Source organism: Gallinula chloropus, assembly GCF_964237585.1.
Source record: "Gallinula chloropus genome assembly, chromosome: 21".
Lineage (NCBI taxonomy): Eukaryota > Metazoa > Chordata > Aves > Gruiformes > Rallidae > Gallinula > Gallinula chloropus.
The window spans coordinates 4708363-4733552 of record NC_140106.1 but is presented as its reverse complement, the minus strand read 5'-3'; the positions used below and the strand labels follow the sequence as shown (position 1 = coordinate 4733552).

Sequence of the window (25190 nt, the reverse complement as noted above, 5' to 3'; positions counted from 1 at the left end):
CGTGCCCAGCTTGGTAGTGTGGGGTTGGAAAGTGCGAGTGGTGTGGTGTGTGGAGGAGGTGGACTTTTGCCACCCGATTAATAGAGCCGAGAGCCAAAGTACCTGACCTCAGAGGGCTGGCTGCTTTAGTGGGGATGGGATGTGATGATGGCAAGAGGCTGAAAGCACAGCATAACCTGTTTCTGTGAACCCTTTCCTCTCTGTGATTGCAGAAAGCTTCCAGTTCATCTCCAAGAGGCACCGTGGTTTCCCATTCAGCGTCACCTTCCTCCTCAATGGGATTTGGGTGGACCGGTTGAGCACGTGCTGCGAGTACAGACATCGGAAGCGCTGCAGGGTGGGAAGCAGAAGTGGATCCTTCACGTTCCTTAAGGAGGAGGGAGCATCTCCTTGCTACAGGTACGGAGACAAATGCATGTTGCTTGCTCCCCAGGGCTTTGTGTCCTGCTTCTTAGCGAGTTTATCCCTCATTTCCTCTTCTTGAATGTTCCCACCACCCCAGAGCTCTCTAGAGCCTCATCTGTCCCTTGAAACATGCAGAACTGAGCTGATCATAGAATCATAGGATCATAGAATCATAGAATCATAGACTCATAGAATCATAGAATCACAGGCAGGGACACCAACCTCCAGGCCTGGATCTGCCCTAGGTCCCCATCCAACCTGGCCTTGAACTCCTCCAGGGATGGGGAATCTACTACTTCTCTGAGCAGCCTGTTCCAGCACCTCACCACTCTTTCTGTAAAACACTTCCCCTAATATCTAATCTAAACCTTCCCTCCTTTAGCTTTAGTCCATTCCCCCTTGTCCTGCCATTATCTGCTCTTTTAAAAAGTTGAATCCCCTCCTGCTTATAAGCTCCCTTCAGGTACTGGAAGGCTGCAATGAGGTCCCCCCGCAGCCAGTGCCTACAGTGTCTTCCCAGGAAATGGAAGTATTTCTAGAGTGACTGAGGGACAATCAAGGCAATCAAGCCTTCCATAATAGCAGAGGGAAAGAAAAGGAGCTCAGTGTAGCTTGACATTAGCAACACTGGAGGAACTGCATCGATGTCTGAGGAGCACTTGCAGATTTCAGGGTGCTTCTCCCAGCCAGTGCTTCTCAGTAATGGTGATGTCTGAGTGGCAGTGCCAAGGCAGACAGGGACATTGTGTGACTGCTGGTGACAAGCTGAATAGCTCTGTGTGCTGGCTCCCCTACCATTGTCCCACATTGTTTTGCCTGTTTTTCCTTGATGTGGTAATTTGTGCCCCATTGTCAATCAACATGGTCAAAGCCTGTTCAGTTGGGCCTGATTTCCTTAAGTTCCAGCCCATGTCCTCAGTCAGGATTTAACCATGGATATTGATTATTCTGGAAGGAGGTGACTCAACAGCTTCCCCAAGCACTGGACCCTCACACAGCAGGGATCCAAAGCTCTACACTGTTCCTTTAGGTAGTTTCCAGACTTTGCTGGGACATCAAATCTTAGTATATTATTTCAGTATGGACCAGTGACAAAATTTATCTTAGATACTGGGTTTTCCCCTGGACAGCAAACACACACAGTACTAATTAGTCTGTTTTCAGGGACTCCAGTTACTCCTCTTATATTTATTTTTGCCTGGGTAGCAGTCAGTCCTAACCTTTTGGCTGATAACACTTATTTGAGTTCCTATGTTAATGGTGAAATGCACAGGTCTGCGCCTGGGGTCAGCAGTGAACAGAACATGTGGGTCAGGGTGCTGGTCAGGCCATTCTAAGGTGGGGATCATGCGAGTGTTTCGGTCTGAAATTCCCCCCACCTTTTCTAGTTGAAATCCATCAGGTCCTTCCTTAAGTCTGAGTAAGGACTGACTGACAGGCACAGAGGGTTCACTTATGTGCATGTTAATTTTGTAACATTTCTCATTTTGCACTTCCACTTTTAGCTGCCAACAACAGAAACCATTGTTCCATGCTATTTCTCAGTTTCTCTTAACAGAGGAAAAGGCATAAGACATGTAAAGGTGATGTTACTGAGAAAAGGCTGGGCTTTTGTTTGCAAGTAGAACGGCAGAGAAACGGTGTCGATGCTGGTTCCTCTTCTTATTGCCTGATTTTAGAAAAAGTAATCTCACATTGTCAGCGTTGTCTTTTTGCAGCTTGTGTGTTTCTCATTCATTCAGTTTTACCTTCAGCATTTAATAATGTAGCTCCAAGCCTCATCGCTCAGTAGGTTGTAAAGGAGAAAAGACATTACAGAAACATCACCTGAATATCTTGTTGCATGCTGTATAACCAAATATTATAGGTTCCCCACTAATTTTTAGTCTTTATCTGTTCTTGCTTGTAGTGTTTTGCTTGCTGGCTGATGTTATGTTTTTTGTGTTTGTGTTGGGGAAAAAAAGTCCCTTGAGAGTGGGATGTTTGTGCTGTGACCTTCTGCCTCAGGGATTCGTAGCGCCGTTAAAGGATGCTGTTAGCACAGCACATGTGTCACTGCAGCTCTGGGAACTTGATTCAGATGCAGCTTCTGTGGTGTGAAAAGCAGTTTCATTGAATGGTGGGTTTGACTTTTGGAGTTGCAGCAGGTACTTTGCATCTGCTAACTGACAGTCCTTTAACTTTGATGCAGTTTGGCTTTACCCACTGTTGCCTCGTTTTTCACTGGTCCTGCACAGGATACAGTCTGAATAGAGAAATGCTGCTCCAGGAGTGGGGACTCATTTGAACCCACTCCCACATTTTGACGGTATGAACATACTGTTGCTGTTAAGCATGGGGTGGGGGGAAATTTGCTAGCAAGGAGGGATGCAAGGGAGCTGGGGCTTTGCTGTGCTCTTCTCTGAGATCTGCAGGAGCCCTTAGTTTCTAATGAACGGTGCTTCCACTTCCATGTCCTTCCCTGTGATCTGCTGGGGAGGGCAGGCATCAGGGCTTAGAGGGAAGGAGCAGATCAGTCCTGCTGCTGAAGTTCAGCTGAAGCTGCTGCAGAATAATCCCTTAGCAGGCGGTCAAGGTCACCGCTTCAGAGCCCAGCTTCCCATTCTACCCGCTGGTTTCCGTGTGTGCCGGCTTTCCTCAGCTCTGGGGGAGGATCCCTGCTGTCCCTTTGCTGACTGTCTTTTCCCTCTGCACCTCTTTCAGAAAATCAACCACTTCCCAGGCATGATGGAGATCTGCCGGAAGGACTCGTTAGCGCGCAACCTGAACCGCATGCTCAAGCTCTTCCCCGAGGAGTACAAGATATTCCCCCGCACTTGGTGCCTGCCAGCTGAGTGAGTGATGGGCATTAAAGCAGCTGAGAGCAGGGATAGGAAATGAGGCAGCGGGAACCTCTCTGTGGTGGGCTGGGGTGGCCTCTCTCACACTTGGGATCCCTCCCTGTGACTGAGCGGTGTGTCGGCACACGTCTCTGGCTTCAGGCCGTGTGCCTTGCAGGCAGAGTGCAGAGGGGCTAAAGCTGGGGAGGGGCACCCACCCGGAATGCCAAAGGGCAGTGGGCGAGGGAGGAGTGTGAATCGGCTTTTGGCTGGAAGGTGTCTCTGCAGCTCGGAGCGAGCAGGAGAGGCGGCAGTGGCGGGGCGGCGGGGCAGGCTCTCGTCTCCCGGGGGCTGGGGCAGTGCCCATTGCTTGCCCGGGAAGGGCACGGGACAGGGGCACGAGGCGGATACACCCCACCGATGGCGATGGCCCCTGTGTCTCTGCCAGTGCTGCAGCAGAGCACGCTGAGGCCAGAGGGTGGTGGGAGAGCGCGGGTCACTCCGCTGAGCAGAATTCTGGGCACAGTGGGATGGAAACTCCCACCAAGGTCCCGAAGCTTTGGGGCACACGGCCTGGCTTCTGTCCTCACGTACGGGCGAGCAGTGCTCGCAGCGCGGCTGAATGTGGCCCAGGAGCACCCGGTGTCGTGGCAAGGGGCCAAGATGCCCATTCCTAGGCAGATTTTACTCTGGCCGTTGCCTGAAAACCTAGAATCAGAGCTCTCCTCACCTGCTCCATGGCCACACCCTCCTCCCGCTCAGCAGGATTTTCCCCATTCCTGACCAAAAGCATCTTTGCTGAAAGAGCATCTCTTTGCAGGCCTCTGAGTGTTCTTGGGGCTGTTTCCTGGGGCCAGGAAAACTTGCCCTCTGTTACGGGTGAGCTCAGGGGATGGGGGTTTTTTGCAGCTCTGAACAGCTCCTGCTTCCTCCCACAGCTATGGAGATTTCCAGGCCTACAGAGACAAGAGGAAAACCGGAACGTTCATCTGCAAGCCTCCCAGTGGCTGCCAGGGAAAAGGCATCTTCATAACACAAAACCCAAAGGACATCAAACACGACAAGCGTATGATCTGTCAGCAGCACATCTCTAAGTTAAGAGGGATGATCTCAAATTAGAGCTGGGAGTGTGCAACCTCGCAGCTCCTCCAGCATCCCACATCCTCCTTGTGTCCTCTCCCTGCACCTTCCTGGACCTGCCAGGGGCACAGAGGTGGCCGCAGCTCAGCAAAGGCCTGGCGAAAGCTTGCCTTTCTCCTCGCTGCTGAGGTGCCGGGGAGCGGCACAAGCAGTGAGACAGAGCAGCCAGCCTCGTGCAGGGCAGCCAGCAGCCGCCTCGCAGCCTTTGCTTTTCTCACGTCCCTCCTGCCTTTTTTTCTCACATCCTTTCCTCATTGATGGCTTCAGATTTGACCTTCGTTTTTATGTGCTGGTCACCTCTTGTGACCCACTGAGGATTTTTATCTACAAGGAGGGTCTGGCCCGCTTTGCCACCATGAGGTACATTGACCCCAGCAGCACTCACATTTCCTCTCTCAGGATGACACCTGCATTCATGTGACCAATTATGCCATCAACAGACGCAGTGAAAACTGCCTGAGATGACGTGAAAGGCAGCAAGAGGTACTGTCTGGTGTGGATGCTGCAATGCCTGGAGCACGACCTGCAGGGAGGCTGCCTTTGGGATCCCTGTTTGCCAGGGCCTTTCTCAGGGCGATCGTGGTATCAAAGGGCAGCTCTTAGTGTCTTCTGTCCTGCACACAGGAAACTGTCCACCCTGTATGTCTGGATGAGAGAAAACAACCTCAGAATGGCCAGGCTCTGGGAAGATATTGAAGATCTTGTTATCAAGACGCTGATTTCAGCTCACCCCATTGTGAAGCACCAGTACCACAGTTGCTTTCCTCATCACGTGACTGGCAGTTGGTGCTTTCAGATCCTGGGCTTCGACTTTTTACTGGACAGAAAGTTGAAGCCATGTCTGCTGGAGGTGAGGGGGAATCTCCTGCTGGGCTGAAGCAAGTCTGGAAGCAGTGGAGAGCTGAGAGCTGGCTGGTCTGGGGGATGCTGCGCAGCAAGGGGCAGTGGGCTGAACAGAGCTGATCTGCTTCAGAAGGGCCACCTGGGTTCACTCAAGTACCAGGCGAGCTGCTGTAGTCTAAGCAGGACTGGAGGGTGTCCCTGTCCATTCCCTGGACACCCTCTCCAACAGCAGGGAGTGCCCTGAACCCAAGGCTTCCTTGACCTGTAAGAGCATCTCGAATCCCGAGAGCTGCTCCACTCCCCCAGTCCTGTGGGCTGTGGGGTCTGAGTGGCCGACCGACTTCATCGGAAAGTGTGTGGTAGGGCGGGCCAGGGATTTGGCTGGAGTGTAATAAAGTGTCTGGAGCATATTAAACTGCACTGATCACTGAATGGTGAGTCGTGTCTGTCCTACAACAACATATGGCCTGGCTCCTCTCATCACGTACGGCCAAGCAGTGCTCGAAGCGCGGCTGAATGTGAGGAACTGATCCACGGCATTGCCTTGCCAAAATGGTAATGAAAACGTGTTGGCAGTGTGCATTCCAGCACTCAGAAAAGCACTGCCCCAGGCAGCTGCTGCCATTCTGGCACAAGCTCTGCTGCCCAGGAAGCTCCCGTAGCGCAGGGGTTTGCAGATGGCAACATGACGGCCATCGCACAATGCAGCCGGCTGTGGCCTGGAGAGTCTGGACCCTCTAAAGCAGGGGTTTGGCCTTCAGAACAGGACTTTAGGTGCTGACAGTGGAGCTCTAGGAATGAAAATGTGGCTTTACCCTGCAAACGGGTTTGGCGCCCTCAGGCGATGTGTTGCTGCCTAAAACTGGGCCTTTGAAGGCTGAAAACAGGGCTTTGAGCAGGAAACAAATGAGGCCTTTTTCCCTGAATGAGGAGTTTGCACCCTAAAACCAGGCTTTGGGCACACAAAACTCTGTGCTGAATCTTCTAAACTGGGCTATGGTTCCTAAAAGCAACACTCTGGAGCCAGAGAAGGAGGCTCTGTACTCTCATGTGGAGGCGGTGGGGGGGCCTTCAAAAGCAGGCTCGAAGGGCTTCAAAGGGATGGTCTGGGCTCCTATGGAGGGGAGTCCTGTCACCTTAAAAGTGCGGCTTGGAACTTTTCCATAAGGCCTTGGACCCCCAAAATGAGGCTTTTAGACCTCAAGGAGAGACCTGGGCAGACCAGAGAGCTGGGCAAGCACCAGCTACTGGGCCTTTCTGGGTGACGAGGGCAGAGAGCAGCCCTTGGGAGAGGCCTGCAGAAGGGCCCTGGGTGACAGCCTGCATCCCTCTGGGGTGGTTTGACAGGCAAGAAGGACCTGTGGCCCTCCAAAGAGGGGACACAACTCCACGTGCAGCCAAGTGCCTGCGTCCCACAGTGCAGCCGGTGCTGAACGGCACCCTGCAGCACCCAGCACCACAGACATTTTGGGGCCTTGTCAGCCTCCTGTCTCCACAGGCACCTGGCTGCAGTTTCAGGAGCCTGGTCCCACACCGACAGCTGCACCTCGCTGCTGGACAGACGGACAACCGATCCCAACTCTTCTGGGAGCCGGAGCCAACTGCAGCAGCCGCTGTCACTTGTACCTTGAAAAGCTGCTCGGCCTCAATGCCCATCCAATGCAGCCAGCCACATGTTGTAGGAGTGGCCCAGCACCATCCAGCCCTGAGATGAAGGGAGACCACCCCACTCCCATCGCCCCATCCTCCCTCAAGGGCCTGAGGCAGCCCACGCAGGGTACACGTTTGGGGTGTGACAACAGACTCCTGACCAACAGCTGCAGGCTTTGGCATTTATTTCCGTATAACAGAATCACAGAATCGCAGAATTGAAGGGGTTGGAAGGGACCTCGAGAGATCATCAGGTCCAACCCCCCTGACAAATCAGCTCCCTAGCACATATTGCAGAGAGAGGCGTCCAGATTGGTCTTGAATATGTCCAGAGAAGGAGACTCCACCACCTCCCTGGGCAGCCTGTCCCAGGGCTCTGTCACCCTCACTGTGAAAAAGTTCTTCTGTATGTTGCTGCGGAACTTCCTCTGCTCCAACTTGCAGCCATTGCCCCTTGTTCTGTCTCCACAGACCACTGAAAGGGGCTTGCTAATTTTCCCTGGATTCCATGCTTAAGACACTTACAGACATTAATTGGATCCTCCCCTTAGTCTTCTCAAGACTGAACAGCCCCAGCTTATTCAGCCACTCCTCATAGGGGAGATGCTGCAGGCCCATAATCATCTTTGTAGCACTACCAGCCTCAGCAGCTGCCTGCACCAGGAGACACATCAGTGGCATTTAAGAGAGCTGCTCCTGCCTCTGCCGGCCAACCCAGTGCTGGGCAGAGCCAGCCATGATGCCCAGTAAAAGGTCCAAGAGATGAGGGGCAGGATGGGGAAGCCTCAGTCTCCCTCCCCTCAGGAGCACTGGCATGCTGGGGCGGTGGTTTGGTGGTTTCCTCAATGACTGTGACCGTGGTGCTTTTCAGGACTGGTTATCCACTGGCATTTGCCACCCTGGGCAAGGAGCTTGCTGAGGAGCTGTGTGTCTGACGCCTCTTTCCCTGGCTTTGCAGAGATCGTGGCTGCCTGGGAGGCCGTGTCTGTAACTGGACACATAATTGTCCTGCTGGAACATGATCTGGTCCCTCAGAAGGCGGTCAAGGCTACCGCTTTACAGCTTCCCATTCTGCCCACTAGTTTGCAGGAGCACCGACTGCTCTCTTGTCTCTTTCCATTCCAGTGTTCCCTCCATCAACCTGACCAGCTGCAAGTATGAGAGTGGTAAGCCCAAGGTGTCGCAGCGTGTCCTTTTCAGCCAGGGATGAGCGCTGGTGCCCAATGCCCGCGGCACGCTCGTTGTCACTTCGTGCCTTTATTGCTCACAAGCCCCGTGGAGCCCTGTGCAAAGGAAGGAGCGACACCGCAATGGCGGTGCAAGCCCCCCGCCCCCCGCCCCCCGTCTGCCTGTCTTTGCCGTCCAGCTGCTAAAGGGGGTGAGAGGGGTTTAGTGAGGGGCAGTTCGGATGTCAGACTGGTACCTGTGCTGGAGGAATGATGGGGCAGCTCTGGCCTGCACATGGTGCTCTGGGACCCTGAGTCATGTGGACTCAGGGGGCTGAGAGCTCCCGGAATACTGGCAGCCAAGGTCTGGGCTGTGTTTAGCTGCGTAAAGCTTTTCTGTCACCTCCTGAAGGGTTCTGCCGGTACTTTGCATCTGTGGGTGGAAGCACAGGCTGGAGTGTTTTGTCCCCCCCCATGTCCCTGGTTACACTGGAGGTGTTGCAGTCCCGGGGCCCCTCTGCCTGGCCCCTTTGTCACCTGCTCTGTTTGGTCCAGTGCGGCGGGCAGCACAGTGCTGCGGGCTTAGAGAAGCGGGAGAAACCGAGGAGTGGACGGTGTGTTGGGTGGACAACTCAGTCTCTCTGGAGCACATCAGGAAAATGAAACGGTTTCAGGTAAGTACCCCCCTTTCAAGAGCTGCAGAAGGAGCTCAGGAAGGGGTGGGGGGGGGGAGGGAGGCGGGATGCGCGGGGGACGTAGTGGAACCACATGTTGCATCAGGAAACAGAAGAGTCCAAAGGATCACCCATGGCCCTTGTCTGCTTGGGTTCCAGAGGATGCACGCTCATGAGCCTTTGCTTCTGCTGCGTCGCTGGTACGGTGCCATCAGCGACACTGGGGCAGTCAGTAGCGCGAATGGGAAAGCTGCCAGCCCCTTTCACACGGCATGGATTCAATGGGTCTTGAATGAGAAGCAGCCGCCTTCTAGGAGCTGTGATCTGCTGGGGAGGGCAGGCAGCAGGGCTTAGAGGGAAGGAGATGATCAGTCCTGCTGCTGAATTTCAGCTGAAGCTGCTGCAGAATAATCCCTTAGCAGGCAGTCAAGGGCACCGCTTCAGAGCCCAGCTTCCCATTCTGCCCACTGGTTTCCATGTACGCCAGCTTTCCTCAGCTCTGGGGGAGGATCCCTGCTGTCCCTTTGCTGACTGTCTTTTCCCTCTACTCCTCTTTCAGAAAATCAACCACTTCCCAGGCATGATGGAGATCTGCCAGAAGGACTTGTTAGCGCGCAACCTGAACCGCATGCTCAAGCTCTTCCCCGAGGAGTACAAGATATTCCCCCGCACTTGGTGCCTGCCAGCTGAGTGAGTGATGGGCATTAAAGCAGCTGAGAGCAGGGATAGGAAATGAGGCAGCGGGAACCTCTCTGTGGTGGGCTGGGGGGGTCTCTCACACTTGGGATCCCTCCCTGTGACTGAGCGGTGTGTCGGCACACGTCTCTGGCTTCAGGCCGTGTGCCTTGCAGGCAGAGTGCAGAGGGGCTAAAGCTGGGGAGGGGCACCCACCCGGAATGCCAAGGGCAGTGGGCGAGGGAGGAGTGTGAATCGGCTTTTGGCTGGAAGGTGTCTCTGCAGCTCGGAGCGAGCAGGAGAGGCGGCAGTGGCGGGGCGGCGTGGCAGGCTCTCGTCTCCCGGGGGACGGGGCAGTGCCCATTGCTTGCCCGGGAAGGGCACGGGACAGGGGCACGAAGCGGATACACCCCACTGATGGCGATGGCCCCTGTGTCTCTGCCAGTGCTGCAGCAGACCACGCTGAGGCCAGAGGGTGGTGGGAGAGCGCGGGTCACTCCGCTGAGCAGAATTCTGGGCACAGTGGGATGGAAACTCCCACCAAGGACCCGAAGCTTTGGGGCGCACGGCCTGGCTTCTGTCCTCACGTACGGGCGAGCAGTGCTCGCAGCGCGGCTGAATGTGGCCCAGGAGCACCCGGTTTCATGGCAAGGGGCCAAGATGCCCATTCCTAGGCAGATTTTACTCTGGCCGTTGCCTGAAAACCTAGAATCAGGGCTCCCATCACCTGCTCCATGGCCACAACATCTGCAAGAGCATCTTTTTGCAGGCCTCTGAGTGTTCTTGGGGCTGTTTCCTGGGGCCAGGAAAACTTGCCCTCTATCACGGGCGAGCTCAGGGGATGGGGGTGTTTGCAGATCTGAACAGCCCCGCTTCTTCCCACAGCTATGGAGATTTCCAGGTCTACAGACAAGAGGAAAACCGGAACGTTCATCTGCAAGCCTCCCAGTGGCTGCCAGGGAAAAAGCATCTTCATAACACATAACCCAAAGTTGATCAAACACGACAAGCGTATGATCTGTCAGCAGTACATCTCTAAGGTAACGGGGACGATCTCAAATTAGAGCTGGGGGTGTGCAACCTCGCAGCTCCTCCAGCATCCCACATCCTCCTTGTGTCCTCTCCCTGCACCTTCCTGGACCTGCCAGGGGCACAGAGGTGGCCACAGCTCAGCAAAGGCCTGGCGAAAGCTTGCCTTTCTCCTCGCTGCTGAGGTGCCAGGGAGCGGCACAAGCAGTGAGACAGAGCAGCCAGCCTCGTGCAGGGCAGCCAGCAGCCGCCTCGCAGCCTTTGCTTTTCTCATGTCCCTCCTGCCTTGTGTTCTCACAGCCTTTCCTCATTGATGGCTTCAAATTTGACCTTCGTTTTTATGTGCTGGTCACCTCTTGTGACCCACTGAGGATTTTTATCTACAAGGAGGGTCTGGCCCGCTTTGCCACCATGAGGTACATCGACCCCAGCAGCACCAGGAACCCAGTAGAAAAGGCACGTCTGTTGGCTTTCATGGCATGCAGCTTGCTTCTTTCTCATTCTTTGCACCCTCTGTACCTCTTCCACCTCCTCCCAGAAGGTATTTCAGGTGTGTCTATGAGCTGTTTCTGTTGGTGTCCTGTAGCTCATTGTAAATGAAAGTCTCTCACGTTTCCTCATTTGTCCTCTGTTACGGGCGAGCTCAGGGGATGAGGGGTTTTGCTGCTCTGAACAGTCCCCGCTTCCTCCCACAGCTATGGGGATTTCAATCCTACAGACACAAGAGGAAAACCAGAACTTTCATCTGCAGCCTCACGGTGGCTGCCAGGGAAAAGGCATCTTCGTAACACGAAACCCAAAGGAGATCAAACATGACAAGCAAACAAACAGTGCGATTATTCAAGGAGGGAGCATTTTAAACTGACCCTGTGTCTATAACTCAGCAGTCTGCACCAAAGTGAAGAACAGACTGCAAGGAAGACTATGAGCCTTTCTCCAGAAGACCCCAAAAGACCACCACCACATAGCAGCGTGCCTGCCCCAGAGGGAGGAGACTGATGGTGATGATTTCTCAGCACTGCTTTGAATAACCCAGCCCCTTCTCAGAATTCTTATGTATATGTGTGACTGGGTGTAATAAATACCTGACTGATTGTTGACAACTGGTCTGAGTGGGAGAACGTTTTTAGCTCATGTCAGCTGAAGCAACTGATTTGTGGAAATCTAGAGTGTAAAAAATCTTTGAATCTCTCATTCAGGTGCAAGAATAAGTCTTTGCCCATTTATACAGGTTTATACAGGCATTTTATTTGAACTTATGTGAATTTACATTCAGTTTAGGTATATTCATTGCAGGGAAAACACTCCTTTAGAACCCACCCAAGGTGGGTCAAAACAGGGGGGAGGGATATTGAAAAAGAGCCCCCTGGGGTGTATTTTGGCCCATTGGAAAGATATTGTAGGGTCAGGAGGAACAGAAGACGGGAAGACCCTGATTAACTATTGCAATCAGTGGTGGCATCTGTATAAATCAGAACGTGAGGTAAAATGTCCTCTTGGGCCACATTCAGCCGCGCTGCGAGCGGTGCTTCCCGTACGTGATGAGAGAAGCCAGGCCGTCCACCCCAAAGCTTCGGGACCTTGGTGGGAGGTTCTGTCCTCCAAAGAGGATTTCTTGGTGTCCCAATCCTCATTTTCTAGCTTCATAATATCACTTTGATTGCCCAAAGCATCATTTTTACGGTCTCAACTGTATCTTGAGTGTCCAAACCCACCTTTTCGTGGCCCTAACACTTGGTTTCAGGATCCCTATTTAGGAGGCCGGTCCCATGCCTTGAACATCGGCTGAGCCGGTCCAGCCCTGGTGCTCCATGGCTGCCAGGCGTCTTTTCCAGGTAGAGGAGATGGCTATTGTTGTTGCTGCCACTTCTCAGAGGGGCTGGGGTCCGTTGTCTGGCAGACGAACAGCGAGGTGTAGCTGCTGGTTTTGGACCGGGAGGTCTTGTACCTCTGGAGACAGGAGGTTTCTTAGGATGTGTCCCGGCTGCAGTGTTGGGGGGTACAGGGTGGGCTTCAATTGCATCCACATTGTGGGACACAGGCACTCAGCTGCATGTGGAGCTGTGGGCACAGAGGGGTCTGTGCAGAAAACAGGGTGCTCGGCACCCTCTGGCTCATCTTGGGCTCTGCTTGCCTGCCGCTTGCTCGTCTCCTCTCAGAGACAAACGGGAGTTGGGGTGCAGCTGGGACAGCCTGGCTCCTCTCTTTCTCTGCCCTGTGGCTTACTGATCTTTTGTAACAATGGAGCAGACTTTTATCCTCTCTGCATGGCTGAGGCAGCAGCCTGCAATCAGGTTTCAGCACTTTTCAGTCCAGGAGAACCGCAACTTTGTTATACAAAAGGTTGTCCTACCCTGTCAGACTCCTGCTGTGCTGGGGTCTTTCTGTCTGCACCTTATCTAACATTACAAAGCACACCATGGCACCTCCCTGCTCAATAACACTCAAATTTATATCTACAAGACCCTCCAACTCCTGCTTTCCTGCTTTTTCTCTTGCTTTCAGGGCTTTCCTCCAAGAACTCTAACTGTGTCTCCGTTCCAGGGCCGCTCCTCCATTTCCCACACTACCCTGCCTCTGAGTGCTTCATGGCTAACAGCACCCACGGAATACAGAGGTTTGGACACCACTTGCCCCCCACCTGCCCCCATCAACCCACTTGTGCCTCTCCCTCCACAGACAGGTGGCACAACACAAGGCCATCCCAAACCATACGGAGCCTTCTATGCAGTACTGATTGAAAACTTTGGGATCCACAGGGTTTGTGTTTCTCCTGCCACCCGCACCCGGAGGAACAATTCTGTACATGAGCGTCCAGAATTGAGGCCGGGGTGGAGGGGAGAGGGCTGGGCAGCCCCTGGTCTGGTGGGGACAGTTCTGCCCCGGGTGCTCGGGGTTTCCAGGCCACTTTTCAAGGTTGGAATGCGTCTCTTCAGGGCTCCAAACCCAGTTTCAGGGTGGAAAGCCACCTTTTCAATTCTAGAGTTCCACTGTCAGCACCCAAAGTCCTGTTCTGAAGGCCAGACCCCTCCTTTTCATGGTCCAGACTCTCCTGGCCACAGCCGGCTGCGCTGTGGGACGCAGGAGCATGGCTGCAGTGGGGCGGCCTGGCTCGGGAGCTGAGCAGCTCCCTGTTGCAGAATGGCTTGAGAAGCAAGGCCATGAGCCATGTGGCTCACAGCGGAGGGAGAAGGGCACTGCGGGCAGCAGCCGAGACCAGTGAGAGCATGCCCCGCAGCCCAGTGCCCCGCAGCCCAGTGCCTTGGCAGAATTGCCGTAGAGGTGGGAGAACTGCCCCCCCCCCACCCCCCCATACGGACTGGATGTGACAACTGGCGTCTTGCAATGTCGTTTCTTTGATGACTTGCTTTGCAGGGTTTGTTTGTATGTGCTGCGGGTTCAGAGATGCGTTTATCCACTGAGAGCACAGCTGCTTACTGAGCAAAAGGATGTTTGATAGCGAGCATTGAAGCTGGGGAGCTTACTTCAGAAATTTAACCTGGAAAACAGAAAATCCCCGTTTGGGCTGATTACTAGCTACTTACTTGGAAAAAAAAAATTCCCATTTGCAACCTTTAATACAGGAGCAACTGACTACGGGGTATATAAAGCCTTCCGCAAGTTTGTGGACCATGCAAAAATTTTAAGACATTGGGGTTTTTTTTTCAAAAGGTATTATTTGGTCTTGCTTCCACAAGGCACAAAAGTTCACCACCTGTGTGCCAGGCTTATGTAGCCTGGACACTTGCTCCAGTATCAAAAACACATCCTGATCTAATCTTTTATCATTACATGGATGAGAATTTGATTACAGAAAAAAATTGGACATTGAAAGTTTGATTCATGAGTTAACAGTGCAAGGGATTAGTTTCCTGTGTTTTCTGGCAGTGTGAGCTACTGCACAAATGGGGGAATCCAGTAAGTGTGATCTGTTACAGCAGCATTAGACTACCCCATTAATTCAAACTGGACAACAGCTCAGAATATATAGCACAAACATTGCCTGTGTTACAGGGGCACCACATTTACCTACAGGCAAAGCCATGGTAGAACATATGAATCAAACTCTCACAAAGCTCTTTATGTTTTGAACTAGTTATGTCTCTCACAGAACAGTTTGGTACCTCCAATGGTGAACCATGAAGTAGGTTTAAAAGAAGGTTTGAAGAAAAAAAAAAAGAGGAAAAAAGAGAAAGAAAAGTCAATGTCAGGTGTTATTAAGAACGAAGTTACAGGTACTAACTTGGGAAGGAGATCTGCCTGTGTCATTACAGATACGGGAGCCAAGCGGATAAAGCTGTGGATCCAGAAGAACTCAAGCTTGCATGAACCAGGACGAGATCCTGATCCCAGTGACTGAAGTCAAGTGTTCCAACTGCAGCCACAGTGGACTATGAACTTTGCTGTGGGATATTTTGAATGATCTGACAGTCTTTGAAAAATGCATGTGTTTGTGCTAAATGAAAATTAGGGAAATAGTGATTTCTGCACAGCCTAAGGTCACAGACTGCAATCGGTGCCTGCAGGAAAACGCAGGGCTGCTGTTATCTGCACTTCTGACGCTCCTGATTGGCAAAGCAAACAAATGCAACAGCAAAGGTATCAAGGCACTTACAGTTGGTTTCATGACTGGGGAATTTCAGGATGGATATTGTCGATGGTCAAATCTGGATTATTGGATTTGGTAATTATGGTACTTGTCTTACATTTACTGCCATGTTCATTGAGCTTTCTGCAAAGGGCCCTTGCAGAGACTTCAAAAAGCAGTTCTTGTAACACAGTTACTAAAAGGGAAAAAATTGGCAAGGAGGTCAGTGGGCCTGCCGGCGGCCTGGCTCTCCTCACAGAAGACAATATCCTTGAATTCCCATAAGACAGGAAAATTACTCATGCTGAGAGGTATTTGGTAATTACATTCTCAAACATAGTGACCTTGAAGGCAGAGGTACACACTGCCTCAACCCAAGAAGGAGTTGTAGGAAAGTATTTGGAAGTCAGTGAACATGTCGTTAACCAGCCATAATAAGATGGCCAAAACACAGCAGGTGTGCAGATAACTTGTAGACATCAAAGGTAAACTAACAATGATTAACTGTAAGATATGCTTCTCAAAACTCGTTATGAGTACTAATTAATCACTTTGGTGTGAGCAGTATGTGTAGCCAACTAGCAGTTTTTAGCTTGCCACGTTTTATAGTATGGCTTTCTGTTTAAGGGATGGTTTTTTAGATTTAGTTAAACAAGGGCTTCTGTGTTCGTCAGTTATTTTTCCCTGAGTATTGTTTTTGCCGTGTATGTCACAGTGTTTCTCTGGCAGGATGGATAATGCTCTTCACAAAAATCTGGCTGGTCCATAAACAAGAAGGGGGAATTGTAGTAATGCAGTTTGAGAGGAATGGTGGTTTTGGCCCATCCAGATTTATTTCTCACCCCCATGTATCAGACCTGTGGAAGCCAACAGAGACCTGTCAACAGGAGAGCAGATGTCTGAGAACAGGAGCTTGTCAGAAACTCCATAAGGTAACAAACTGCAAGAAAATTAGCCCATTACCTTAAAGGGCAACAAAGTGACTGTGCAGCCTCAACCAATTCTTAGCAGTAGTGAGACACATGAACAGAGCATCTAACCAATAGCAATGTAATGTAACTTGTATACTGATATGGAAACTTATAGAAGCTCTGTGTGTGTTTCAGTGAAGGAGCTCACTGACCATATTGATCGGAGTTGAGTGCAAAACTTTGACCCTGGTAAATCAGCACTGGCCCCTGGGGTAGCAGCTGCTGCTGCCTTAAAGAAACTAACAAACTCTGGCGGTTGGCTGAGTAAACAAACCAATGCTACATCTCTTTCTCTCAGAGGCCTGCTTACTGATGTAGACAGTGTGTGACACGCTGCTTTGCAGAACAGAGCTGCTATTGATTTTTTGCTGCTCGCACACGGCCACGGTTGTGAAGATTTTGAGGGCATGAATGACCATTCCCAGTCCATCCACAAAGAGATTCATACTGTTACTTATTGCTATTGTAGTAAGGCTTTGTTGCTTAAGCTGTATATTATCGTTGGCTTTTAATCATTATAATTGTAGTTATAATAGTACACATAGCATATAGATGTATTATAAGAGGAATTGAAAAGGCAACTAACCAGGTGGTGATTGTACAAAAAGAAAAAGGGGGAATTGTGGCAGAATGGCTTGAGAAGCAAGGCCATGAGCCTCTGGAGCAGTTGTTCAAGCAGTCCCCTGTGTAGCTCAGTAAGACCAGGCCCCACGCCGTCTTGGTGAGAACAGAAGGGTCAATTGGTCAGCATATTCTTGTGTATCACGCAGCAAGGCCACAAGATGTGGGAGCAGGAGCTGTGATACGGATTCAGTGCTCCTGGGACTGAGAAAGAGACTTGATTCCCAGGCTGCAAGATGGGTGGAGTATGTAAATGTAACCTTTAGTTAAGAGCCAATTAGAATACGTCGAGTATAACCCGTGTTAGGAATAGTATAAAAGGAAGTGCTTGCTCCCAGACTGGGGTGCAGGCTTATGAATGCCTGTGGGGGGGCAGCTGTGCTGCACTAGGACATGCTCTGGGCCTGGACCCAGCCACCATCCCCAGCCAGGAGCCGTGGGTCATCAGTGGGCACCTGAGAGGAGGATGGCTGAGCTGGAGGGACCCTTGGCCACCTTCCCTACAGGTCACGCTGGCACAGTGCAAGGGATGCCTGTGCCACACACGGGTGGCAGAGGAGGTGGGGAGCTCCTGTGTTTCTTCACCTGCCAAAACAAGGAGCTAATTCACACCCCAGCTCCCAGCAAGTGCTGCCAGCAGCCAGCCCCAGCCTCAGCCCCAGCCCCAGCCCCAGCCCCAGCCCTACCGAACACTTTCCGATGAAGTCGGACGGCCACTCAGACCCCACAGCCCGCAGGACTGGGGGTGTGGAGTAGCTGTTGGTATTCGGGGTGCTCTTACAGGTCAAGGGGGTTCAGGGCACTCCCTGCTTTTGGAGAGGGTGTTCGGGGAATGGACAGGGATTTTTGACAGGGGCCACTGTGTTGCAGGGCATTAAACAGCCCGCCTTAACCTTCACATGGTTAACTGAGAAACCTGTGTGGGTGGATCAGTGGCCCCTGCTCTGAAAAAATTGCAGACCCTGCAAAACGTAGTGAATGAGCAGTGAATCACGAACCAGTTTTCCATGGGACCAACCCCCAGAGACTGCAAGTGTTGCAGCTTTGGCAATGGGGTGTTACACATGTTAATGTATTTGGGTGCTTAAAATATGTGCATGTAACTGTGGATACGGACTCTCATGCACCGGTAGCTACGGCCCACGCAGGGGAAACTGGAAAGGATGTTAATCGACACTTCCAAAAGGAATTTTCCATTTTGGGGGCACCAGGACAAGTGAAAGCAGACAATATTTCACGGAAAGACAAGTGGATTTTTGCTTTGTGGGGGGTTTCTCACATTACAAGCTTTGGGGAGCAGCTGAGAGAGCTGATCCACGATCCCCCAGTGTTGCATAAAGTTCTCCCGCTGCAGAAGAGCCTCCCTTCTTTCCTTCTCCTCCTTTTCCACAAGGTCCTGGGGCTGCACAGAGTTGTACTGCATGGGCTGGACCTTTGGAAAGACAGAGCCGAGTTCCAGCAAACTTGAAGCCTTAGTGATGCCCGAGAGACACCAAGCCATAGGCTGCTCCCAGCCCTAAGGAGAATGACAGACTTGGGGCTGGAGCAGGGAGAAGATCCCGGTGGGAGTCCCAACAGCATTGGGAATGGACAGCCTGGTGCTTGCAAGGGCCTCCCAGCACAAGCTGTCAGCTCTCCCAACATCAGGAAGGGGAGTCAAACCTCGGAGCTCCCTTCCCTGGGAGACACCCATGGCCAGCCCAGCCCTGTTCCACCTTAGTGCCTTTGAGGGCCTCATGGCCACCACTGCCACAGGGGCAGCGTACCTGACACACTCCTCCCGTGCTGTGGATGAGGCCGTTGCCTGGAAGAGGGAGATGCTCTGCTTGAAGAACGGCTCGTACTTCTCTGTCCCACACGCCGGGTAAATGCCCCGGAAACCGCCCAGGTGGGACTTCTCATACTGCTCTGCCTCCTCCAGCCAGGCAGCCTGGTTGATCTCCAACTCCTCACGTCTGCAAACCGGGGGAAAGCAGAGGCAGGGCGGTGGGACAGGAGGCTCCAGGTGCTGCCTAGGTGAGGGACAAGGGCCTGGCAAGCTTCTTTCCCTGTCTGATACCTCCTTTCACATGCATGCAGGGAACCAAAGCGATCTGCACTCCACCTACCCCCAGAGAGGGCTGGGGAAGCACTTCCAGCTCTCTCCCCTGCTGCCCAGGCTCTCGCCCTGCCCCTCAGCCTTTTCCCCCAGCTAACCCAATGATAACAGAATTCCTTTAGAAGCCCCTGCTCGAGGTGTTCCTGCCACCCCGCACACTGTCAGGAGCTTTCCTCGCAGGCCAGTGCTTGGAGCAGCTGAGGCTGCAGGGGCAGGCCGAGTACGGGGTTAACATGCTCAGCAGCTCCAGCCTGGAGTTCTCTTGGGTGTCCTAATTGAAACAGGAGCTGCAGGGGTTCCTGCCCACTAACCACCCGCTGCCCCCCGTAGCAGGAAAAGCCCGGGCAGTGGGCTCGATGGGGATGGACCTCGATGCACAGGACCCAGAGCACCCAGCGCCTCAAGCCTCCTCGTGCCCAGAGAAAAGCCCTGGCGCTTCCTTGCAGGATGCCAATGCCTAGGGAGATTTCTCCTCCAAGAACTTAGTGCCACAGCCTCCTCTAGATGCACGGAGAGTCTGATGGTTGTGCAGGAGCCAATGTTTTACGCGCTGCCTGTCTTCCTGCAGCACCTTCCTTCTGTCACAGGCAGGCACGTTTATCAGGCTGATGGTATTGCAGAGAAGTGCATCCTTCACCTCCCGTTCCAGGTGAGAGTCTGTGGTGAAGCTGGGAGAGTGGTTCACCTGACAAAACAAGGAGCTAATTCACACTCCAGCTCCCAGCAAGTGCTGCCAGCAGCCGGCCCCAGCCCCAGCCCCATCCCCAGCCCAGCCCCAGCCCCAGCCCTACCGCACACTTTCTGATGAAGTCGGCCGGCCGCTCAGACCCCACAGCCCGCAGGACTGAGGGGTGTGGAGCAGCTGTCAGGATTCGAGATGCCCTGAGCACCAGCCTCTCCTTGGCCATGTCACGCTCAGGCTCAGTGGGATTCCCGGCTCAGGGGAAAGAAAGAGCACCTCTTTTTCCCAGCCCTGGTGCTGCCCCATCTGCTCCCCGGGGCTGTGGGTGTTCCAGCCTGTCCCATGGGGACTGGGGTTCACCCAAGGAGAGCACAGTAGGGCTAGCTGTGGAAGGCTCCTGCTTTCCTGAGAGGACATCTCCTGAGGACGGCCGTCTCTGAGGATGAAAGCTGGCACTCAGTCAGGCAGCCTGAGAGCCATGGCCCTGGGCACAGGGCTGTGACAAGCCCAGGGCTTGGAGAAGTGCTCCCCAGGGCTATTCCTGGCCTCTGCAGTGCCGCTCCAGGCTGGGCACAAGGCCCGAGGGATGCTGCCCCAGGGCAGGGGGACACAGGGACAGCTCTAGGGACAAAGGTTTCTCACTGCTCCCGACCCCATCAGTTGCCTGGAAAATACCCGTGGCAGCAGCCACAAGCTCAGCCCCACTGTCACCCAGAGCGGCAGTGGGTTCTGCTGCCAGGACTGGCTACTGCCCTTGCCTGCCACATCCCTAATTCCCGGGATCGGCATGGAGCAGCCTCAAGCCCCTGGGGTCGCAGGGCCACCAGCAGAAGGATAAAGAGGCAGGTGGGGGCTGTGGCCCTTCCTGCCTGAATAATGCTTCTGCTGCTGCTTCGTCTTCTGTTGCTGCTGCTGCTGCACAGCACTACATACCATGGCAGGGTGACATCACCACCCTGTCCCACACCATCCCAATGACTAATGGCCCCTCCTGAAGTAGCTCAACCTTGACATCATCTGCATGGAGAAGGAAAAGTATCCCTGCCACTGAAGGCCAAATTTGGGTGCAAGATTGGGGCTCTAGAGTGTCCCCAACGTCTGGAGGCAATGCCTTGCTTCTCTCAGCCCTTTCCAAGGAGTGGGAAATGGCTGCTGAGCAATGAAGTTGAGTCTGGCTGCTGCCTTCTCCTCCCAGGGATAATCACTGTGGGGCACTCGAGCCCCCCCAGCCAGAACTAGTCCTGGCCAGCTGGAAGATGGGTCTGTGCACCACAAACATCTCCTGTGTGCCGCAGGGCAAAGCTTTGCAAAAGACACTTCTCTGGTTTGTCTTTCTTCAGCACCCTCACACCTCCCTTGGCTAGAGGAGATCCTGGGGTTTTTAACACAGGGATCGTCCCCTGGGCTGACTCCCAGGAATTGTCCTTGGCATGACCCCAGGGTAACCCTGATCCCTCTGCTTGGTCTCCCCACTCTGACCACAGGGAAGGGTGGAAACTGGTGGGGTGTGAGCCCTTTCTCAGAATGGACCTGGACGTTGTTTCTCTGCTGCTTGGCCAAGAAGCTGCTCTGGGCACACAGGGTTCTCCCAGGGTGCTGCCATGGTTGTCAGAGAGCGATCCCTCCTCGGGCCCAGCTCTCAGGAGCACTGAACCCCACAAGGGAGAGGGTCCCCAGGATACCAGCCCACCCTGTCCAGCTCCAGCTGCCCCAAGATTACAGGGCAATTATGTGTCCAGTTACAGACACGGCCTCCCTTGCAGCGTTTCAGGATGATGACGATGGTTGCTGCAGTTAGTTCCATCTCTCAGAGGAACTGGGATTGGTTGTCCATCTCTCCAGCTGCGAGGTGCAGCTGGCAGTGTGGGACCAGGCTCCTGAAGCTGCAGCCAGGTGCCTGTGGAGACAGGAGGCTGCCGAGGCCTTGCCATGGCTGCAGTGCTGGGTGCTGCAGGGTGCCGTTCAGCGCTGGCTGTGCTGTTGGATGCAGGCACTTGGCTGCACGTGGAGTTGTGTCCCCTGTTTGGAGGGCCACAGGTTCTTCTTGCCTGTCAAACCACCCCAGAGGGATGCAGGCTGTCACCCAGGGCCCTTCTGCAGGCCTCTCCCAAGGGCTGCTCTCTGCCCTCGTCACCCAGAAAGGCCCAGCCTTGGACCTGCTCCCATGGCCGCATGGCTAGTGATTGCCCAGCTCTCTGGTCTGCCCAGGTCTCTCTTTGAGATCTAAAAACATCATTTTGGGGGTCCAAGGGCTCACGGAGAAGTTCCAAGCTGCACTTTTAAGGTGACAGGACTCCCCTCCTTAGGAGCCAGACCATCCCTTTGAAGGCCTCAAGCCTGCCCACCCACCACCTCCACGTGAGAGTACAGAGCCTCCTTCTCTGGCTCCAACATGTCGCTTTTAGGAATCATTGCCCAGTTTAGAAGATTCAGCACAGAGTTGTGGGTGCCCAAAGCCTGGTGTTAGGGTGCAGACTCCTCACGCAGGGAAAATGGCCTCATTTGTTTCCTGCTCAAAGCCTTGTTTTCAGACTCCAAAGAGCCTGGTTTAGGCTGCAAAGCATCTCTTCAGGGCTCCAAACCTGGTTTCGGGGTGGAAAGCCACATTTTCCATTCCTAGAGCTCCACTGTCGGCATTTAAAGTCCTGTTCTGAAGGCCAAACCCCTGCTTTAGAGGTCCACACTCTCCTGTGTGGGGCCCAATGCCCTCTTTTCCAGCTCTAAGTCTCCTTGTAGATCCCCAGGCCCTCTATTATGGACCAAAGCTTCATTTGGTCAAGGAGGGGCAAGAGGCTGCTGAGGGGCCTGGAAGATAAATGTTGTGAGGGGTGTCTGAGTGTTAGAAATGCCAATGGTCCTAAAGAAAGGACTTGAGGTATACACGTTAGTGAAACAGTAATTTATTATACATTCTTGCAAGAGCTGGTACCTAACAAAGTAGGCACACCTTTGGTCAGAGTTTGTAGCACTTTTATACCATATCCTCATTCAAAAATCATTAGGTTACCTCATACCCCTGTACATATTCGTAACCTGTCCCGCTTCATATTAAAATGAGATCCAAGAATTGATTTCCATCAACTCCTCCCCACTGCGCCTGCACACTGCTGTTTGGTGGTGGTCATTGAGGGTCTTGGGGATGAAGTTGGATGGCTCCTCTTCCTCACCGCAAGTAACATTCTGTCTTGCGCAGACTCAGTTACCCCTTGACTCTGATCCAGACTACAAGTTTGGTTTCAGCAGGTTTGGTATACCTGCAAGGACATGGGGGAGCTTGAACTAGTTACAATGAAATGCTTTGCCTGCATTTGTGACCAGTTAGTGACAAGCAAGGAATTCATCGAAGGAGGAGGGGGGTACTGGCACTTATCAAAGAAGTCATTTTATATCCACAGAGGACATAGTCCTTGAGTGTGGAATTTACTTAAAATATGGTGTTAGACTCAAACTTAAGTCCCAATTGGTGTTTCTTTTTTATCAGCGAGGCAGAGTCCTTCAAGCGAGGCATTGTTTATGGGAGGTCACCACTGTGGCACTTTAGGCTATCCTTTAAGTGTTGGATGGCTATACACGAGTCAAAACTGTTCATAGTGATCCTGCTTCCTTCTTCTCTCCCTGTCAGAAAAGTGATGCTTGAACCTTGCCACCACAGCCTTTGTTTCCAGTGACTTGAAGTACAGTGAGATCTAAACCAGGGAATGGGGGGAGCTGTGCACCCCTTCAAGGCTGGAAATTGTAATCAGTGGCAATTGGCAGCCTTGAAGAGATGCACAGCTTGTAACAGTGCCTGCGTGGCTGAAACCGTGCTGCCAGGCAGCACCCTCACTAACATGGCTGCCAGGCAGCACCCCCACTAACATGGCTGCCAGAGCCCCTGGCTCGGGCTTTGCTGCTGCTCCTCGGGCTCTCACAGCTCCCCTCCCACCAGCACAAGGTGTCTCCTTTCCCGGGCGGCTCTTCCATTCCCCACAGGAGGGGGGAGTTTCTCCCTGGCAGCCTCTCCTCACCCGCGACACCCCCTCTCCCTGCTGACCCGCTCCCCCGCCCAGCCGGGGCTTTTGGTATCTGCCACAGCCTGGGCAGCAAGTCCCTGCCGGAGCCATCTGGCCTCGTGTGGAGTTGGCAGCCCCAGAGCTTCAGGCCCTCAGTCCCCGGTAAGTCTCTTTTCCACCCCCTTTTCTTTGTGCTGGTAAATTCTTGTGCAAATTGGGCAGTGTGCCACCTGTCTGGAGGGTCTGAGCAAAGCATTTCCCTGCTCCCAGCCGATGGTGAGTTTGTTTCCCCAGTGCAGCTCTGAGCTGAGCTCTGACAGAGCAGCAGGCGCTTTCCTTACAGCCTGGTCACCCTTGAGTAAGATTTGAATCCTTTGTTAGAGTAAGGGTGGCATGGGTGGGAGTGGGACAGGGATGCCCTCTGTTTTGGAGAGGAAGCATCGGAAATGCCTTTGTCACTTGCACTTTACTTTGTGGTGCTTTGGGATGCGATGAGACAACATTGATTAGTGCTCGTTGCAGTAGCAATTGTCTCCTGCCCAGCAGGACAGACACAGCCTCTCTTAGCAGTCCTGCCTTATACCAGCTGATCAGCTGGCAGCCAAATGTGATTGGAACTTCATGTTTTGTCCCACCACTGAACACCGTCCGTCTGCCCTGTGATTCTGTGAGGGCTCAGGCTTTATTCCTGGGATGGTGCCCATGTTTGCCCGGCAGCCCTGTTTCAGAGGGAAGGAGAAGAGGCAGGCAAGGGCAGCTGTGTACCCTTTTCTTTTGGTAGGATAATATTTTTCATGAATGCAAGTAATTAAAGTGAAAGAAGGATTTCTAATTAATAAATAACTGTATAATTTATAATGAATATAATTAAACAGTCCATTTTTAAATGAAAAGAGAAAATAGCCACTCTTGGTTAGTTAGATTGAAAGTTCCCATAATCATGGATACATGGGAGCTGCTGCCTCATACCTTTCAATTGAGTGGTGAAACTCACACTTCCACTTTTAGCTGCCAACAACAGAAACCATTGTTCCATGCTATTTCTCAGTTTCTCTTAACAGAGGAAAAGGCATAAGACATGTAAAGGTGATGTTACTGAGAAAAGGCTGGGCTTTTGTTTGCAAGTAGAACTGCAGAGAAACGGTGTCGATGCTGGTTCCTCTTCTTACTGCCTGATTTTAGAAAAAGTAATCTCACATTGTCAGCGTTGATTTTTTGCAGCTTGTGTGTTTCTCATTCATTCAGTTTTACCTTCAGCATTTAATAATGTACCTCCAAGCCTCGTCGCTCAGTAGGTTGTAAAGAAGAAAAGACATTACAGAAACGTCACCTGAATATCTTGTTGCATGCTGTATAACCAAATATTATAGGTTCCCCATTGATTTTTGGTCTTTATCTGTTATTGCTTGTAGTGTTTTGGTTGCTGGCTGATGTTATTTTATTTTTGTGTTTGTGTTGGGGAAAAAAGGTCCCTTGAGAATGGGATGTTTGTGCTGTGGCCTTCTGCCTCAGGGATTCGTAGCGCTGTTAAAGGATGCTGTTAGCACAGCACATGTGTCACTGCAGCTCTGGGAACTTGATTCAGATGCAGCTTCTGCGGTGTGAAAAGCAGTTTCATTGAATGGTGGGTTTGACTTTGGGAGTTGCAGCAGGTACTTTGCATCTGCTAACTGACAGTCCTTTAACTTTGATGCAGTTTTGTTTTACCCACTGTTGCCTGTTTTTTCACTGGTCCTGCACAGGATACAGTCTGAATAGAGAAATGCTGCTCCAGGAGTGGGGACTCATTTGAACCCACTCCCAGATTTTGAGGGTACGAACATACTGTTGCTGTTAA

At 52.5% G+C, this 25190-nt stretch overlaps 1 pseudogene across 1 annotated transcript in view; it reads left to right on the top strand.

Annotated features, from left to right (window-relative positions):
* The first annotated feature begins 3132 nt into the window (after positions 1-3132).
* The window catches only part of LOC311199751 (tubulin polyglutamylase TTLL13-like), a 138294-nt pseudogene continuing 116236 nt past the window's right edge, over positions 3133-25190 (top strand). The window contains exons 1-3 of the transcript in view: positions 3133-3239; positions 7983-8023; positions 8579-8697. The product of the transcript in view is annotated as a tubulin polyglutamylase TTLL13-like (transcript). The remainder of the gene's footprint in view (positions 3240-7982; positions 8024-8578; positions 8698-25190) is intronic.